Genomic DNA, 19,605 nt, shown 5'->3' on the forward strand with positions numbered 1-19,605 from the left:
AGAACAGAGGAGAGTGGGGAAAAAACAAACAAACAAAAAAAAAAAAAAAAAAAACCAAACCACGAGGGCTGCATGACAGAAGAAAAAGAAAGTGAAGGAAACACAGCTCTTCTCGTTTAAAAAAGAGATGCTTCAAGCATATATAAACTTGCAGCAGTCTTGGCCATATAAAGTCATTTTGATTGATTTCAAACCCCCTAGAATAGAGTTCTTTGCATGCTGTGCCCCACTTATGATCGATGCCAACGGGGTTTACATCTAAGCCAGCCAAGGACACAACCCAGGTTACTGTCTGGTTCCCTTGGCTGTCACTGCCTTCCTTCCGAGGCTTTGGGGCCAGGCAGGGCAAAAGGGCTAACCTTCCTGGGCTCTTCCCTGCCCTGTGTCTTCTCTGCTAATTTGCTAAATGAGATGGGTGGGAAGAACTTATATATGTCTATAAATATCTGAGGGGTGGGTGTCAAGTGGACGGGGCCAAGCTCTTTTTGGTAGTCAGAAGCAATAGGACAAGGAGCAATGGATATAAAGTGGAGCATGGAGGGTTTCACCTCAACACGAGAAGAAACTTCTTTACAGTGAGAGTGACGGAGCACTGGGGCGGGCTGCCCAGAGAGGTTGTGGAGTCTCCTTCTCTGGAGACATTCAAAACCCACCTGGATGCATTGCTCCGTGGAGTACACTAGGGGATACTGCTTGGCAGGGAGGTTGGACTTGATGATCTCTGGAGGTCCCTTCCAACCTCTAATGTTCTGTGATTCTGCATCTTCTCTCCCAGTTAGAGCAGCTGCTCCTACTGTCCTTACAACATGGAATGGCCACACTTTTGTTTCCCTTGATAGCAAACCAAATTTTGACATCTAAGGACACAACCCAAGTATCTGCTTCCTTTGGCTGTCACTGCTCTGGGGCCAGGCAGGGCAAAAGGGCTAACTCCCTCGGGCTCCTGCCTGCCCTGTGTCTTCTGCATCTTCTCTCCCAGTTAGAGCAGCTGCTCCTACTGTCCTTACAACATGGAATGGCCACACTTTTGTTTCCCTTGATAGCAAACCAAATTTTGACATCTAAGGACACAACCCAAGTATCTGCTTCCTTTGGCTGTCACTGCTCTGGGGCCAGGCAGGGCAAAAGGGCTAACTCCCTCGGGCTCCTGCCTGCCCTGTGTCTTCTGCATCTTCTCTCCCAGTTAGAACAGCTGCTCCTACTGTCCTTATGAATGTGGAGCGGCCACACAGATTGAGCCTTTTCACCTACAATTTCCATTTGAAACCAAGGGATTGCATACAGTCATAACTGAGTCCTACAGAATCATAGAATTATCAGGGCTAGAAAGGATCTCAAGGATCATCTATCTTTGCCATGGGCAAAGGCACCTCACACTACATCAGGTTGCTCAGAGCCACATCCAGCCTGGCCTGAAAAACATCCAGAGATGGGACTTCCACCAAGTCCCTGCGCAACCTGTTCCAGTATCTCACCACCCTCACTGTGAAGAACTCCTTCCTAACATCCAGTCTGAATCTACCCACTTCCAGAGTCTTACTTGTGAGAGAGGGCTGTCATCAACCAAGACAGCCAAGAAGCTCATTTCTGCCAACATCTACTTTTAAAATGCTTAAGCACACGGCTGCACGCACATAGTCAGGTACTGCCGCACTTGAACTGTCCAGCTGCACAGTCCCTCTGCTGCAGCATTACACTAATGAGCATGTATAGCCCTGGGCTTGCTGTTGTTCTGTCCAAACAACTTTAAGCATTGCTATAGCAAGACTGGTCCATCTGTATCCAGCCATACAGACCCATGTGAAGCTGTTCAGATCCCTGTTGTCCTTGAAAGCCTCGTGTAAAGCAATCGCCCAGCTTGTTTGTGACAGAGCAGTAACTAACCACAGGTTAATGCAATAACAGTAGCATTTAATATCTCAGAGGACAGCATCTGAGTGGATTTCAGCCCTGTCCTGAACATGGATGTTACCAGTGGATTGTAATTTGTCCGTGCAGCTGCTCCCTTCTATGATCTTTGCCAATATTGCAGAAATGCATTAAAGCTATGGAAGAGTTGTGGGCTTATGAAGTGCACTCCTGCAACCATTTCCTTGTCCTTGTTATTAATCCACTGCATTTTTTTTCCCCCATCGTTCTGTATCAAGTCTGTCTCCTGCTAAAAAAAGAGTTGCTTCCTTTTTCACTTTAGCTGGCTTTGACAGAGCCATACTAATTTGTAATCAGGTTGAGGCTATGACACTGTTCAAGTGCATGCAAAATATGAAGCATACAGGGGAAAGAAGGAGATGTAGACAGAAAGGGAAAGGTGAGCTGAACAAAGTCACCCTTTCTGATGTTACATTCCATTTCATGCACTGGTGCACAAAGGGACACAAAGGGGCACAGGGGAACGTGTTTGGTTGGGGAGACACTGCTTCCAGCCAAAAAAACTGCTTTGCTTTACCTCAGCAGGACAGGTTGAGAGGAGGAAGAGACAACAAGGCCAGCCAGGGAATGAAAGAAGAACTAGTGGAGACCAAGGGCATGGCTGAGGGTAGAGACACAATGGAGATGCAAGTGAGGAAGCAAGGAAGGGAGGTAAAACAATATTGTAGGAAAAAGAATGAAAACATCAAGAGAAGGAAAAAGTAAGGGAAGAAAAGATCATAAAGAGCATAGAGGGAGAAAGAGAATTGGCAATTTGTGGCACAACTTTGATTGTTGCTGGCTGCAGCTGCCACTCAGGCATGCAGGAGTGAGCAGCCTGGAAGACTCATCATCCCAACCAGCTGTGCATGGGATCTGAAACTACCAAAAACTATACTGCAGCACCCTGAAGTTGTTCTTTTTCCTGTAATCTGGCATGGCCTGAGTAAAAACAGACAAGGTTTTTGCTTTTGCTCTGGCACTGTTCTATTAAAGCCTCCCAATCTTCTTCAAGGAAGCTCGGAATACCTCAGTCTCTCTCCTCTCTGCTGCTTCTTTGTAGGAAGCCTTAAAGGTGTCTATCCCATGAGATCCCAAGATGTTCTTTATTGCAGAGGGCCTATAATAAGTAAATGGAGTTTTATTTCTTCTCACTTTAAGAAAGGACCAAAACTCAACATGAGCTGGCAGCGAGTGCACACAGCCCAGACAGCAACCATGTCCTGGGCTGCATTAAGAGCAGCGTGGCCAGCAGGGCAAGGGAGGAGATTCTCCCTCTGCTCTCATCAGACCCCACCTGGAGTACTGTGTGCAGTTCTGGAGTCCCCAACACAAGAAAGACATGGAATTGTTGGAGCTAGTCCAGAGGAGGGCCACAAAGACGCTCAGAGGGCTGGAGCAGCTCTGCTAAGAGAGCTGGGACTCTTCAGTCTGGAGAAGTGAAGGCTTCGAGGAGACCTTGTAGTGACCTTCTGTGCTGGTTTGAGGCTAACTGGAATATTTTAACGAGAAGAATTAGATTACAGGCTGTGAAAAGGAAACAATGGTGATGTCTACTTCACTCATAGGCGTGCTGAGATGTATAAAAACAAGGACAGAAACATAGATAAGACAGTGTCTAGCTGTCAGAGTCATGTCTGTGGGGTTTTTTTCCTCCCTGGGATCCTGCTGCTCTGCCTAGATCTGGGTGACCCAACTAATCATTCTGCTTTTAACCTCCCCTTGTTGATCCTCACAGCTCACCTTGCACATAAGGCAGACTCTGGGATAAGGTAGAGGCATGGAAACCCCTAACTTCCTTGTCATCTTTTTTGGCATCTCACCTCAGATCTCTCCAGGTTCATCATGTGAGATTTATGGGGATTAATCTGGTTATTCCTGAGGGGAGGGAAAGAGGGTGGAAGGGTGGTTGGGAGCCCCTCCTGGGGACTCTGATTTCTGGGCAGGGTATTGTGTTACTGTGTTACTTTTAACTTGTATACTTCTGTATATAGCTGTATGTATTTGTGATATATTTTAAATAACTGCTTGTATATTGTGCTAAGCTGTAAATGAAGTCCAGGAATGAAGCTCAGCTGGTAGTCCAGTCTGGGTGATTTCATAAGAGCAGGACAGGGTGGGTAACTCCTAAACCATCAAACTTTCCAGTACCTGAAGGGGGCCAATAAGAAGGCTGGAAAGGGACTATTTACAAGGTCTTCTAATGACAAGACAAGGGGCAACGTGTTTAAACTGGAAAAGGGGAGATTTAAACTAAATGTTAGGAAAGGGGTCTTTGCACAGGGAGGGTGGTGAAACACTGGCACAGGTTGCCCAGGGAGGTTGTGGATGCTTCCTCCCTTGAAGTGTTCAAAGCTAGCTTGGATGAGGCCTTGAGCAACCTGTTCTAGCAGGAGGTGTCCCTGCCTATGGCAGGTGGTTGGAACTAGATGATCTTTGGCATTCTATGATTCTATGAAATACGGTGGCCTTTTTCTCTGACAAATGCCCAAGGTTGTTATGCAATGGCAATTTTCTTTCAGCTGCCCTCAGGGCAAATACCTCCCTGTTTTGCCACCAATGTGAAATGTCCGATTATGCTTGAGTTAGTACACCCAGCTCTACTGTATTAAAATTGTAATACAAGGGCACTGAGACTGAGCATTATCAACTATTAATGACTTTCTCTTTGTCTTTTTGTTAAAAAACGTGATCTTACTTGTCACTTAAAGGCAGAAATAGAATTCAAAGCTATTGATTGCAAACCCTTTTCTTCTACAAAGAAAGCTAATAGGAAACACTGACCGACAGCAGCCTGATTTATGTTGCAGCTCTCTTTGTTTCTCTCCCTTGCAAAGAGGTTTCAGCAGGGATTAGAGCTTTACAGTGCAGAAGTGTTTTCCAGATAAGCTAAGGCAGGATTTGAGGTTTGACAGTCTGTATCAAAGCCTTCTTCCTGTTTAGACAGCACGTGCAGAGCTTTGGAAGGTCTCAGCATCAACCCAGCTGAGCTCCTGCCACACCAGTGGACATTCAGTGTGGACAGCCACAATGGTGCTCAGCTGCAGCACAACACCTACCTATAAGGGCCTTCTGCATGACTCTGGATCCAGCCAGGTGGTTGCTGCTGACAGGCACATGTATAAACAAACAGATCTCTCCAGTGACCTCCAGACACTAGAGTAAGCCATCAATGGCTCGGCATCCTGGTGCCCCCAGCAGCCAACTGGCAGACCCTTTGGTATCTTCCTGACTCTGAGGCCACTCACTCTATTCTTCAGATGTTCCAGCTTGATGCTTGCTGCTGGCACATGCACCTTCAACATACTCCCACAGTGCCCTACAGGCATGTGAGCGCTGAGACTTCTGAGTTCCACTGCAACTACTGCCACTCAGACACACAGACTCCTCATGTGTACACGGGAAAGTGGTCAGGAAGGAGGCTGAATGAGAGAACAGGGACAGACTTCACTGACTAGGTGTAGGGCAGTGCCAGACAAGTGTGGTGCCTAGCAACTTGTATATACAACCACACCTTTTTATCCCTTCCCACTCCGATTTCCTCCACAAACTGCCTCATTCTTTTGCTTCCAAGTCCTGTGTTTCACATAGGGAGTGACTGGGGCAGGGAGCTTGAAAGCCTTTCTTTTGACCCATGCCAATGGACCTCCCCCTCTGGCTGTGGGGCTGGGATAGCCTGGGGAGGGGAAAGGCTCCCCTTATCATGTGCCTTTGTCCTCCCTCATGTCCAGGGACACTAGTCCTTGATCCAGTGCAACCAAGTTGTCATCTGTTCAACATAACCCAATTCTATTCATTCAGTCTTGAGAAGAGAAGGCTGAGAGGGGATCTCATCAACATCTATGAATACCTGAGAGATGCCAGGCTCCTTTTGGTGGTGCCCAGTGATAGAACAAGGAACAATAGGTACAAGCTAGAACACAGGAGATTCCACCTCAACACAAAGAGACTCTTCTTTAGGGTGAGGCTGACAGAGCAGTGCAACATGCTGCCCAGAGAGGTTGTGGAATCTTCTTTGGAAGCTTTCAAAACCCACCTGGATACCTTCTTGTATCACCTGCCCTGGGTGATTCTGCTTTGGCAGAGGGGTTGGACTTGACGATCTCCAGAGTTCCCTTCCAACTCCTGGCATTCTGCTATTCTGCAATGCCATCACCTTCAGCAGTTGCCTTCACATACCACCAACGTGTCTTGGAAGCAGGAAAACACATACCTGGGACAAGAAAAAGTAAACACTTCCAAAATGGAGAAGGATAAAAGAGGCATGAGGAGACAGGATATAAGCAGAAGGCAGGATGAGCTGAAAGGTGGCTGGCCTCGATCTGCTGCTCACAGAAAGGAGGCAGAGGACAAGGAGGCAAACAGAATGGGCAGGAAAGCAAACAGGAGCCTAATAAATCTGACAAGAAGAATAATGTGGTCTGCAGGACTGATATTTTCATCTGCAAATACATGGAAACATGCAGTGAAGGAGAATGTGAAAAATAAGAAAGTGGAAAAAGAAATACACATTAAATGAGGCAGTGGATTCAAATGTGGAAATACAACAGCACATAACTGAGAGGACCTGTGTGAAACAATCCAATTACACTGAAGTTACATTTTCCAGGAACTCAGAGACAAAGAGAACTGTATCTAAAAGACATAACTTACAAAAAACTCAGTGTGACTCCAGTTTACTGAGTGCAAAGTGAAAACTAACCTTTATTTGGGAAGACATACAGCTGGAAAGTTCTCCATCAGTTACAATATTATATCCACTCTGCAGGAGCTGGTAGAAGCATCTATAGAAATACTCACAGCAGGGCAGTCACGTGGTGAGCAGGGAGAAACACCCTACTCTGGCTCATGGATAGAGACACCTTCTACTAGACCAGGTTGCTCAAAGCCTTAGCACTGTCTCCCATGACATCCTAGTGAGCAAGCTCATGAAGTGTGGGATGGAAGAGCAGACAGTGAGGTGGAATAGGAACTGGTTACAGGATAGAATTCAAAGAGTGGTGATCAATGGTGCCAGGTCCACTTGGAGAGCTGTAACCAGTGGAGTGCCCCAGGAATCAGTACTGGGTCCAGTCCTGTTCAATATTTTCATCAATGGTATTGATGAGAGGACAGAGTCTGCTCAGCAAGTTTACTGATGACACCAAACTACGAGGCTTGGCTGATACAACTGAAGGCTGTGTGCCCATCCAGTGAGACCAGGACAGACTGGAGAGCTGGGCACAGAGGAACCAAAGGAGGTTCAACAAGGACAAGTGCAGAGTCCTGCATCTGGGGAGGAATAATCAACTGTACCATACAGGCTGGGAGGTGATCTGCTGGAGAGCAGTCCTGTGGAGAGGGACCTGAGAGCGCTGGTGGATAACAAGTTCCCCATGGCACAGCAGTGTGCCCTTGTGGCCAAGAAGGCCAATGGCATCCTGGGGTGTATTAGGAGGAGTGTGTCCAGCAGATCAAGTGAGGTTTTCTTTCTCTTCTACTCTGCTCTGGTGAGACCTCATCTTGAGTACTGCATTCAGTTTTGGGTTCCCAAGTTTAAGAGGGACAGGGATCTGCTGGAGAGGGTCCAGAGGAGGGCTAAAAGGATGATTAGGGGACAGGAGCACTGCCTGATGAGGAGAGGCTGATGGACCTGAGGCTGCTTAGTCAGCAGAAGAGAAGACTGAAAGGGGATCTAGTAAACGTTTATAAATATCTGAGGGCTGGAGGTCAGGAGGAGGGGGACAGGCTCTGCTCACTTGCTCCCTGGGATAGGACAAGGAGCAATGGATGTAAGCTGCAGCACAGGAGCTTCCACCTCAACACAAAGAGGAACTTCTTTACTGCAAAAGTCACAGAGCACTGGAACAGGCTCCCCAGAGAGGCTGTGGAGTCTCCTTCTCTTGAGACTTCCAAGGCCGGTGTGGATGTGTTCCTCTGTGACCTGAGCTGGATTGTATGGTCCTGCTCTGGCAGGGAGGTTAGGCTCAAGGATCTCTTTGAGTCCCTTTCAACTCCTGACATCATGTGATCCATCTAGCCCAGCCTTGGAACACTTCCAGGGACGGAGCATTGCTCTTTCTGCTCTGAAACTTCCTTTCATTATCCACTTTAACCTTTGGCAGCTATTAAAATGAAGTGCTGGCAAATAACCATTCTCTTTAATTCTTATCCTAGATTCCATTTTTTTTTAATAAATAATGTGAATTTTTAATCTCTTAAATTTTTATTTCCATTCTTCCAGCTCCAGTCCTGAAAACAATTCTCTCCTACCTTCTCCGTCACATATCGCTAGAGAAAGAAGAAAAACCTCAACTTATGACTGAACAATTTTCACAACCAACAGACCTGGAGAGGTTAAAAGAAGAGCATGATAGACCAGAAGATGACACTCTTGCCGAGAGAGAATCCAAGACATCTATTAGAAAAATACTAACAGCTCCACACTTTCAGGATAGAGGTTAAGAAGAGAACTGGATGCTAAAGGATCCACATGGGAAATGTATGAATTTAAACTCTTTTTGCAGTTACTTCTCTAGAGAGATTAATTATGAGACTGGTTCGTGTTAATTTCACCCCTTGAAGTGCAGGAAAGTGTAAACATTTAATACTGGGATTTATTGGCTGCACACTTTTTGCATACAGAAGGACCTTGTGACAAGGCAAATCTGTCTGAAATCACTGAGATTACACCGAAGGCTAAAGGAAGAATAATAATCAGTTGAAAAGTAAGCAGAGAATGGCACTGCAATCCATCTTTTAAAAACACTTGAGCAAATGTTATCTTAATGGTTTCAGTTCCCACTCTTCATTTTTCCTGACTAGCTACTCAGTAAAGCCTGTACATACCCTGCAGTGCACGTAGGTAGCTCCCTCTGTGCCTGAATCTTTGCACCATGACTTTTTCACCAGCCTCTACCCATCCAGAGTTGCATTTGCTGCCTCTCTAAACCATTAATCTACCTGCTCCCTCTGTCACTTTTGGCCATCTTTCAGTGGATGTTGCTCTTTCACTTTTCCTGGCTTTGTCATGAAACCTGTTGATAGTGCTTGTCCTGACAGTAGCCCATCAGTTTATCTGAACAAAACCATCTGAAACAAACATTGTCCTTTTTGTGTGGCAAGTGTCACTTCAATCATGGAATTAACCAGGTTGGAGAAGACCTTTGAGATCATTGAGTCCTACCTATCACATAATACCATCTAATCAACTAAACCATGGCACTAAGCACCTCATCCAGTCTCCTTTTAAAGCTGCCTCCCTGGGCAGCCCATTCCAATGCCAATCACTCTTTCTGTGAAGAACTTCTTCCTAATGTCCAGCCTAAACCTGCCCTGGCACAGCTTGAGATTGTGTCCTCTTGTTCTGTTGCTGGTTGCTTGGGAGAAGAGATCAACCTCCATCTGGCTACAACCTCCCTTCGGGCAGAGAGCGGTAAGTTCTCCCTGGAGCCTCCTCTTCTCCAGGCTGAACATCCCCCCAGCTCTCTCAGCCTTTTCTCAAAGGGCTTCTGCTCCATTTTACACAGATGACTCCTCTGAGTGCTTCCAGGGAGCTTTTAAAATCACCTACATATTTTGCCTTAGTCATATCCCAGAAGTAAGTTGAGAGCTCCGGAAAGTTAATGAAAGGTTCAGAGAAGGATCATGGTAACTGTATTCATACACACACACATACACAGAAATACCCCTGATAACAGAGGAAAAATAAGAGATGCAAATGGGTGAGAGATTGGAATGATGTTAAGAGGTCAGAAGGGATAAAGTAGCTTAGAGAAGGACTGGGGTTTGGAATTAAATTGGAGAGGCTTTTGAAATGCAAGTGATACTTGAGGAGAGGTTAAGGCTTACTGGAGAATATTTCTGAGGTGAGAATATAGCAGAATAATTAAGATCAAGTGAAGGGTAACATAATGAGATTGAACGGTGAGAAATGCTTTTTCGTTGGTGTGACTGAAGGAGTTAGTGTTATAGGAAGTTTCTGGTTATGGAGCAGCCAGTCTTAAAGATAAATTATCCCCTCCTCCCCCAGCAGAGATGTGCTAATACAGTTTTGTGGTTCAGCAACAGTTTTGTGTTGACTGTAAAGCAGTTGGTTCATAAATTCAGAAAACCCACAAAATAAGAAAAAATAAACACCAACTCACAAACACCTTTTAGCATCCTCTGAAGATAGACCTAACTATGGCTTGATTTTGTATGACCTCGAGTATCTCTAGCAGCCACTCCTGCAGCTGCCCCAACAGCACCTTTGTTTTTTTTGCCAGCCACAAACTTTATCACAATAGTAAAAAGGCTGCTTGTGGAAGTCATCTTTAAGCAGTGGTTCTGACACAATGAGGGGGTGGACAACAAGTTCTCCGTAGGACAGCAATGCTGGCAATGGGATGCTGGGAAGCATTGAGAAGAGTGTGTCCAGCAGATTGAGGCAGGTTCTTCTCCCCCTCTACTCTGTCCTAGCAAGGCTCCACCTGGAATACTGCATCCAGTTCTGGGCTCCCGATTCAAGAGAGACAGGGATCTGCTGGACAGAGTCAAACAGAGGGCTACAAGGATGATTAAGGGACTGGAACACTGCCTTATGAGGAAAGGTTGAGAGACCTGGGCCTGGTTAGTCTAGAGAGGCAAAGGCTGACAGGGATCTAATAAATGTCTATAAACATCTGAGGGCTGAGCATCAAGAAGGAAGGGGCAGAAACAGCCTCTGCTCAATTGTGCTCTGAGATATAACAAGGGGCAACAGATGTAAACTACAGCACAGGAAGTTCCACCTCAACATGAAGAAGAATTTCTTCCCTGTTCAGGTCACAAAGCACTGGAACAGGCTGCCCAGGGAGGTTGTGCAGCCCTTCTTTGGAGACTTTCAAGACTTGTCTGGATGTGTTCCTGTGCAACCTGCATTAGATTATATAGTCCCAATCCAGCAGGTGGGTTGGGTTGATGATCTCTAGAGATCCCTGCCAACCCCTAACATCCTGTGTTCCTGTGCTGTGTAGCAAAGGTGCATTGAATCCTGAGCTCCTAGCATTGGGCTGTGCTGAGCAGTGTTTTAAGGAACCTACCAAAGCCCTGGGTGTCCAAAATGCAGTGGATTTTACTGTGCATGCACTGCATAAGCATCCACACATAAGTCTCCCAGGATTTCCCTATGGAAAATATATAAATCCTCCTGCTGAAAGTAATTTTTTTTCTTGCACAAGCTGTTACAAGCTGATTTTCTGTGCATTAATGACATTTTAACTGCATTTGCTGCATCCTTGTTTTGCTGGGCTTACTAAATTATTGCCAAGAAGATGTTTATTACAGGCAATGGAATGTGAAATTTACTGAAGTCTAGAATATGATTTTGTTCCTCTGTAGCTTATGTATAGGCAAGATAATACAAAACCCCAGGGTTCAAGAGTTGCAGAGCTAATGTTTCACAGGAACAGCACACTCTTTGGGAAACTACTGTAGATATAGAACAATGCCTTTTGCCTTTACCACTCAGCACCTTCAAAATGCAGACGTTATTTTCTGATGTTGAGATACTGGAACACATACAGAGAACAGCAACAAAGGTGGTGAGAGGCCTGGAACACAGCCCTCTGAGGAGAGGCTGAGGGAGCTGGGGTTATTTAGCCTGGAGAAGAGGAAGCTCAGGGGTGGCTTAATTGCTGTCTACAACTACCTGATGGGAGGCTGTAGCCAGGTGGGGATTGGTCTCTTCTCCCAGGCAACCAGCAACAGAACAAGGGGACACAGCCTCAAGCTGTGCTGAGGGAGGTCTAGGCTGGATGTTAGGAGGAAGCTCTTGCCAGAGAGAGTGACTGGCATTAGAATGGGCTGCCCAGGGAGATGGTGGAGTCACCATCTCTGGAGGTATTCAAGGAAAGCCTGGATGAGACATTGAGTGCCATGGTCTAGATGACTGGACAGGGCTGGTGGTAGGTTGGACTGGGTGATCTTGGAGGTCTCTCCCAACCTGGTTGATTCTGCTATTCTACAATTTCCCTTGTGTGTTTATTTGATTTCCACCTGGGGTGGTGCTCAACCAGTGATGGGAGCAGATTCTTAAGCCCTGCTGTCACCACCAGAACTGCAACAACAAAAGTGCTGCAGTCCAGGCTACCCTGCACCCTTCGGCTAACACCCAGGCATGAGAAGTGGCACTGCCAGAGAGTACTGAGGGTACAGGGCTCCTTTTGAGACTTTGTTCACGAGCTTCTGAAACACACAGGGTCCTGCATCTGGGTCAAGGCAATCCCAAGCACAAATACAGGCTGGACAGTGACTGGCTGGAGAGCAGCTCTGAGGAGAGGGACCTGGGGGTGCTGGTGGATGAGAAGCTCAACATGAGCCAGCAGTGTGCACTTGCAGCCCAGAAGGCCAACCAGATCCTGGGCTGCATCAAGAGAAGTGTGGCCAGCAGGTCAAAGGAGGTGATTCTTCCCCTCTATTCTGCTCTGGTGAGACCCCACCTGGACTACTGCATCGAGTTCTGGAGCCCCCATTACAAGAAGGATGTGGAGGTGCTGAAGCGTGTCCAGAGGAGGGCCATGAGAATGACCAGAGGGCTGGAGCAGCTCTGCTATGAGGACAGACTGAAAGAGTTGGGGCTGTTCAGGCTGGAGGAGGCTCCCAGGTGACCTTCTTGTGACCTCTCAGTATCTGAAAGGGGCCTATGAAAAAGCTAAGGAGGGACTGTTTTGGATATCAGAGAGTGACAGGACTGGGGAGAATGGAGAAAAACTGGAGTTGGGTAGGTTCAGACTAGGTGTGAGGAGGAAGTTCTTCAGCATGAGTGGTGAGAGCCTGGAATGGGTTGTCCAGGAAGGCAGTTGAGGCCCCATCCCTGGAAGCATTTAAGGCCAGGCTGGCTGAGGTTGTGGGCAGCCTGCTCTAGGGTAGAGTGTCCCTGCCCATGGCAGGGGGGTTGGAACTAATGATCCTTATGGTCCCTTCTAACCCTGACTATGAGTCTATGAAATAAGCAGAGCCTTCTTACAGGGACATGTCATGGTGAAGACTAACTGCGGCTAATGGCATTTTCTAATCCTTTCCTGAGGTATGTCAGATGCAGAGACAGAGATTGCTATCATGTGTTTGCTTAGAGAAAAATACAACATGGCACTAAAGCAACGGCAGAATCGGTGCGCTTGCATTTCCCACTACTCAGGCTCATCATGTTTCCTTCACCATCAGGGCATAGGAGACACGTGCTGCCTGCAGTACTGATTTGCTACAGACCCCTTCCAGAGGGCATGGGATGCAGCACGTATTTCCCATTTCCTGAGTGTGTCTTTGTAAGAGTCAACAAGCCCTTGTTAACAGAAGCTGAATCGAAAGGGGAAAAAAAGAACTGTTCACTTTGCCACACATTTTTTACACATCCTTGTAATAAGTTACCCACATATGTAGAGATTTTGGTGACACCTGACAGCCCTCAGTGTTCTCTAAGGAAGGGCAGTACCATTTTGTACTAGCAAATAATACTGCAACTGACTTGGGGATGCGTGGTGGGAAAGCTGCAACTTGGAGAAGGAGCTGGGACTGCTGGTTAATAGTCAGCAGTGTGCCCAGGTGGTCATTAAAGCCAGTGGCATCCTGGCTTTTACTAGAAACACTGCGCCTAGCAGGAACAGGGTGGTGCTCATTCCCCTGTACTCAGCACTGGTGAGGCCACACCTCAAGTGCTGCAATCAGTTTTGTGCCACTCACTAGAGGAAGGATATTGAGGTGATGTACCATGCCCAGGGAGAGGCAATGAGGCTTGTGAAGGGCCTGGAGCACCTGAGGGTGCTGAGGCTGTTCAGTCTGGAGAAGAGGAGGCTGAAGGAAGACCTCATTGCTCTTTACAAATACCTGAAGGGAGGTTGGAGCAAAAAGGGGTCAGCCTCCTCTTGATGATTAGCGACAGAACTAGAGAAAATGGTTACAAGCTGCAGCAGGGGAGGTTTAGGCTGGATATTAGGAAACATTTCTTCACTGAAAGGGGTGTCAAACGTTGGAATGGTCTGCACAGGGCAATGATGGAGTCACCATCCTTGGGGATGTTCAAGCACCTGGCACTTAGGGACACGGTTTAGCATTGACCCTTCAGTGGTTCACTGAGGGTTGTACTGGATGATCTTTGAGGTCTCTTGCAACCAGATATATTCTACAGTACTAATACCTAATACCAATATTAATAACTATTATTAATCTGGCAACTAATACTGGAGCAAGACTTCACCACAGGCAGCTCACTGGAAACTTTTGGTCAAGTGAGGAAAAAAATAAACACAATTTTAGATACACAAGAGGGAGAAATGATCACAGAATCAACCAGGATGGAAAAGACCTTCGAAATCATTGAGTCCAACCTATCAACTAACACTTCTAATTAACTAAACCATGGCACTAAGTGCTTCATCCAGCCTATTTTTAAACACCTCCAGGGATGGTGACTCCATCACCTGCCTGTGCAGCCCATTCCAATGGGCAATATTCTTTCCATGAAGAATTTCTTCCTAATGTCCAGCCTAAACCTGCCTTTGCTTTTATTGACATCTGATTGGGGCCAAACACCCCTTTATCTAAATTTGCAACATGCTTATCCTGTTACATACATTGTAATGTCACCACCTGTCAGCCTGCATTGCCCTTGCTAGACTTTTAAAATGGTAATTTAATAAAGGAAGGTGATATGAATCATCAAGGAACAATCTGAATTATCATCTGTAGATAATTCATTATGCACACATTTCTTGTGAGATCCTTAAATCAGCAGGGCTTCCTAATCAGAGACTTAAAATTTCTGTCTGTAACAGCTAAAGACTTGACCCATAAATCAACAACAAGGCCAGCAGGTCCAATTCATGCTTCATATTTTTTGCCTTGTGAGAACAAGACACTTAATTACCACCAAGGTCACAGAAAGGGGAAAACCCTTGTAACACAGAGTTGGTTTTAAGAGCATCACTTCTGGCAGCTCTTTCTGAAAGCAGAGCATTTGCAAGCAGGGTATGAAACCATGGCCAGCAACACTGCTGCAGTATTGCTGTCCTAACAGTAGGCTGAACATGAGCCAGCAGTGTGCCCAGGTGGCCAAGAAAGCCAATGGCATCCTAGTCTAGATCAGTAACAACGTGGCCAGTAGGACATGGGAGGATATTCCTTCCCTGTACTCAACACTGGTCAGGCCACACCTTGAGTACTGTGTTCATCTCTGGGGCTCCTCAATTCAAGACAGATGTTGAGATACTGAAACACATACAGAGAATGGCAACAAAGGTGGTGAGAGGCCTGGAACACAAACCCTATGAGGAGAGGCTGAGGGAGCTGGGGTTGTTTAGCATGCAGAAGAGGAAGCTCAGGGGTAACCTCATTGCTGTCTACAACTACCTGAAGGGAGATTGTAGCCAGGTGGGGGTTGGTCTCTTCTCCCATGCAACCAGCAACAGAACAAGGGGACACAGTCTCCAGTTGTGCTGAGGGAGGTTTAGGCTGGATGTTAGGAGGAAGTTCTTGCCAGAGAGAGTGACTGGCATTGGAATGGGCTGCCCGGGGAGGTGGAGTCACCAACCCTGGATGCATTTGTGGGTTGTTTAGATGTGGTGCTTAGGGATAGGATTTAAGATGAATCTTGTAAAGTAGGGTTATAGGTTGGACTTGGGTGATCCTGAGGGTCTTTTCCAACTTGGATGTTTCTGTGATTCTGCCCCATTTTGACAAATGGAACTTGTAGAGGGGGGCCATCAGGGAACCAGCACTAACAGAGCCAGAAGAAAAAAAATATGCTGAGCACAGCTGTCTAAAGTACATTAGCCTACCCTACGATTTCAATCTCTTATTTTCACAAAATGACATGGATTTAGCAAGCATATAAAACTCTGCAATTTGAAAAGGAAGTAGGGGTTTATAAATCTGCACTTACCCAGCTAAGTAAATGACCTGAGTCTCAGAAGTGCTAAGCCTCTGCCAGATTTCCCCGAGGCAAACAGCACTGAAGAGCTGGTGCCTCTGAAAGCCAGCTGATAAATTTCAAGTTTTGCAAACTCTGGGCCCAAGGCTTCACTGATCAATAGCCGTCGCTCAGCTATAATGAGCTGTCTAATAGCTCCTAGTTTGGATGATGGATGCTTGTCTGATCCCAGAACAAAGATATTAGCCACCTGGCCACATTTATTGGATAGGATTCAGCAACTCAGAAGCAACTAATTAGTTCTATTAATACTCATCTGAAATAGAATTAAGGGTTTGGGTAGAGTTGTTTCTCTCTTTTTCCTTCATGCTCTTTCCGGCTGTGAATGCAAAGCACTTCACTAGGGACAGGAAATATCTGAAATCTGGTCCAGCTTTTGTGAGGGGTGGCTTAGCAAAACAGTCCCCTAAGGAGAAAGGAAGGAATCTGCTCTGCCCTCCAGGAAAAGGAGATTCTGTGGTGACTCCACTGAGGCATCCTGGCAGCTGCTGCATGAAGTAGGAATCTCCCTGTTCAAAATTTCCAAAGACTGTGCTGATATTTGAGTCCTCTTGAACTTTGCACTGGAGGATATGGTGTCTCCTTTTGTGTTTAATACAACAAAGAACATACCTTTGACAACAGCCCCATCCCTAGAGGTTTTTAAGACCAGGCTGGATGTGGCTGAGCAACCTGGTTCAGTGTGAGGTGTCTCTGCCCATGGCAGAGGGGCTGGAATCATGGAATCAACCAGGTTGGAAGAGACCTCCAAGATCATCCACTCCAACCTAGCACCCAGCCCTAGCCAGTCAACTAGACCATGGCACTAAGTGCCTCAGCCAGGCTTTTCTTGAACACTTCCAGGGATGGCAAATCCACCACCTCCTTGAGCAGCAGGAACTGGAGGATCCTTGAGGTCCCTTCCAACCCTGACAATTCTGTGATGCTGTAACTTCTGCATAGCTCTGCATTCTCTATGTGGGGATCCAGAAATCAGATAAAAGCGCAGCACTGCACTTGAGGAAGGAATGAGCCTACAGAAATTAATGGGAGGAGTGAGCAGCCCTGACAATTCTATGATTCTAATAATAATAACAATTATTTATACTAATAAGAACCATGAACTAATCTTCAAATAAAAATGCTTCAAGCTTTCAAGCATGATTAATCAAATACATTTTCACTGGTGGCAAAACCATCCCCCCAAATATTTGAGCTGAAGTTCAGCCTTGCTAAGCAACTAACTCGAATCATATCTACAACCTGGGAATGTTACAAGTGGTTTTCCAAGGTATCCTCAGATAGTGGATTTTACTCACAGTAAGGATGCATTGAAGAAATGAAGGCTGTAAACTGTGCTCCAGCTATGGAATGAGAGAGGACCGTGTGGCTATTTCAGTTTCTTCCTGGCTGCACAATGGTAATTGGATCATGTCAGATGTAAAGGGTGAGTGCCAGAAGGATGAGGCCAGACCCTGCTCAGTGATGCCCAAGGACAGGACAAGGGGCAGTGTGTGGAAGCTGAGGCATAGGAAGTTCCATGGAAACATGGAATAATTTTTTTTCCCTGTGAGGGTAAAACAGAACACTGAAGAGGCTGTCTAGGGGAGTTGTGGAGTCTCCCTTTATGGAGATACTCAAGACCCACCTGGCCACACTCCAGTGTGATCTGGCCTAGGTGATCCTGCTCTGGCAGAGGAGTTGGGCTGGATGAGCTTTTGAGGTCCCTTCCAGACCCTGACATTCTGTGATTGATTCCTGACATTTTTTACAGTTTTACAAACAAGGAGAAAGATGCAGCTGAGCATAGAGGAGCTCAGCCTAAGGAGACCCAGCCAGCACCCATGGGTGATGCTAGAGTAAATGGCAAGCCTATTGCTACCTAACTGGGGGCCACCAGGCCCCCCAGCCTTTATCCCCTTCACCATTCACCCAGTGATGCACCAGGAGTACTCACCAGTGACGACAGGAGAAGGATGCCTCTGCCCAGTTAGGCAAGCTCAGGGCTTCTGCCTTTTCTGGGGCTGATTATAAAGGGGAGTGGGCAGGGAGGGCAAAGTGGTCACACCTGGGGTGGGAGGAGACTCCAACAGAACCCAGGTGCTCTGTGTTTGGGGGGAAACGAGGGAAATGCAGTGTGAGTTGGGAAAAGGGCAAATATGGTGGAAAAGGGGAGGTGGTGCTGAATGGAGATGAAGAGGAAAAGGATAGTGATGGAGATGAAAAGAAGAAGATGGGGGGAAGGAAGGAGACAGAGAAGAAAGGAGGAAGACGGGGGCGGGGAAGAAGATGGACAGGAAAGAAAAGGAACAGTGGTGTTCCCCAGGGATCAGCACTGGGTCCAGTTTTGTTTAATATCTTTATCAACAACCTGGATGAGGGCATTGAGTGTACTCTCAGCAAGTCTGCTGATGATACAAGCTATCCAGAAAACTTGGGGGGTGGCTGACAACCTGTCAGGTTGTGCTGCCATCGAATGAGATCTGGACAGGCTGAATGCTGGATGAAGACAAACCTTATGAAGTTCAGTAAGGACAAGTGCAGGGTCCTGCATCTGGGGATGAATAACAACAGGCTGGGGGCTGCCCTGCTGTAAAACAACTCAGTGGAGAAAGATCTTGGAGTGCTGGTGGACAGCAAGTTCTGCATGGGCCAGCAATGTGACCCTGTGGCCAGAAGAGTCAATGGCAACTTGGGGTCCATCAGGAAAAAAGTGTGGCCAGCAGGGCTAGGGAGGTCCTGCCCCTCTACTGTGTCCAGGTAAGATCACACATGGAATACTGCGTCCAGTTTTAAGCTCCCCAGTTCAGGAGGGACAGAAACCTGCTGGAGACAGTCCAGCAGAGGGCCACAAGGATGACTGGAGGACTTGAGCATCTCCCCCATGGAGACAGACTGAGAGCCCTGGGGCTGTTTAGTCTGGAGAAGAGAAGACTGAGAAGAGATCTGATCAATGTATACAAGTATCTTTGTGTGAATGGGGCCAACCTCTTTTCAGTAGTCAGAAGTGATAAGACAAAGACCAACAGCTACAAACTGGAATATAGAAGGTTTTACCTCAATATGAGGAGAAACTTCTTTAAAGTGAGGGTGAGAGAGCACTGGAGCAGGCTGCCCAGGCAGACTGTGGAGTCTCCTTCTCTGGAGACTTTCAAAATCTGCCTGGATGCATTCCTGTGTGAACTACCCTAGGGGATCCTGCCTTGGCAGGGAGGTTGGACTAGATGATCTCTGGAGGTCTCTTCCAACTTCCAAAGTTCTGTGATTTTAATTCAGCATGCAACTCTGTCTGTTTTCTCCAAACCCCAAAATGAGAGATGTAAGGAGAGGGGAGATTTACTTTGGGGTTTAGTCAGTTTCAAACATGACATGCTCAGTAAACGAGTGTGTTCTGGGCTGGAAAGCAGCAATCACATCAGCAGGTAGGATTCATATCACTGTCAGATAACAGAGGGAAGATATTTGATCTTTACAAGGTACTGGCAAGTGGCTCTAGTGTTCAGAGAGTGACTGAAGAAGGCATAAATTTGTCAGGCCACTTCTTTACCTCTATGGCTGCAGTCAGCGAGAAGGCAGCCATCCAGAAGGGAGGGCTTGAAAGATTACATGCAGCACTACAAGCTGATGATGCCTGAAACTGAGCTATTCCAGGATAAATAGCTACTTTTTGGTAGCAAAGATGCATTCCTTAACATTACACTGATGTATTTATTCCTATTAGCTACCAGGAGACCATGTCAAATGCTCTACAAAGTGTCTTACATCAGGTAAAAGAGAAAAAACATAGAATCATA

The 19,605-nt window shown here is 46.5% G+C and overlaps 1 long non-coding RNA gene across 1 annotated transcript; it reads right to left on the reverse strand.

Annotated features, from left to right (window-relative positions):
- Positions 1-2,448: 2,448 nt before the first annotated feature.
- Positions 2,449-17,802, reverse strand: LOC135180023 (uncharacterized). Its single transcript, XR_010304251.1, has 4 exons — positions 17,769-17,802; positions 17,131-17,221; positions 5,945-6,121; positions 2,449-3,400 (listed from the first exon to the last, which is right to left on the reverse strand). It is a non-coding gene; the product is annotated as an uncharacterized LOC135180023 (long non-coding RNA).
- Between the last annotated feature and the right edge of the window lie 1,803 nt (positions 17,803-19,605).

This window comes from Pogoniulus pusillus, chromosome 12 (genome assembly GCF_015220805.1).
Source record: "Pogoniulus pusillus isolate bPogPus1 chromosome 12, bPogPus1.pri, whole genome shotgun sequence".
NCBI lineage: Eukaryota > Metazoa > Chordata > Aves > Piciformes > Lybiidae > Pogoniulus > Pogoniulus pusillus.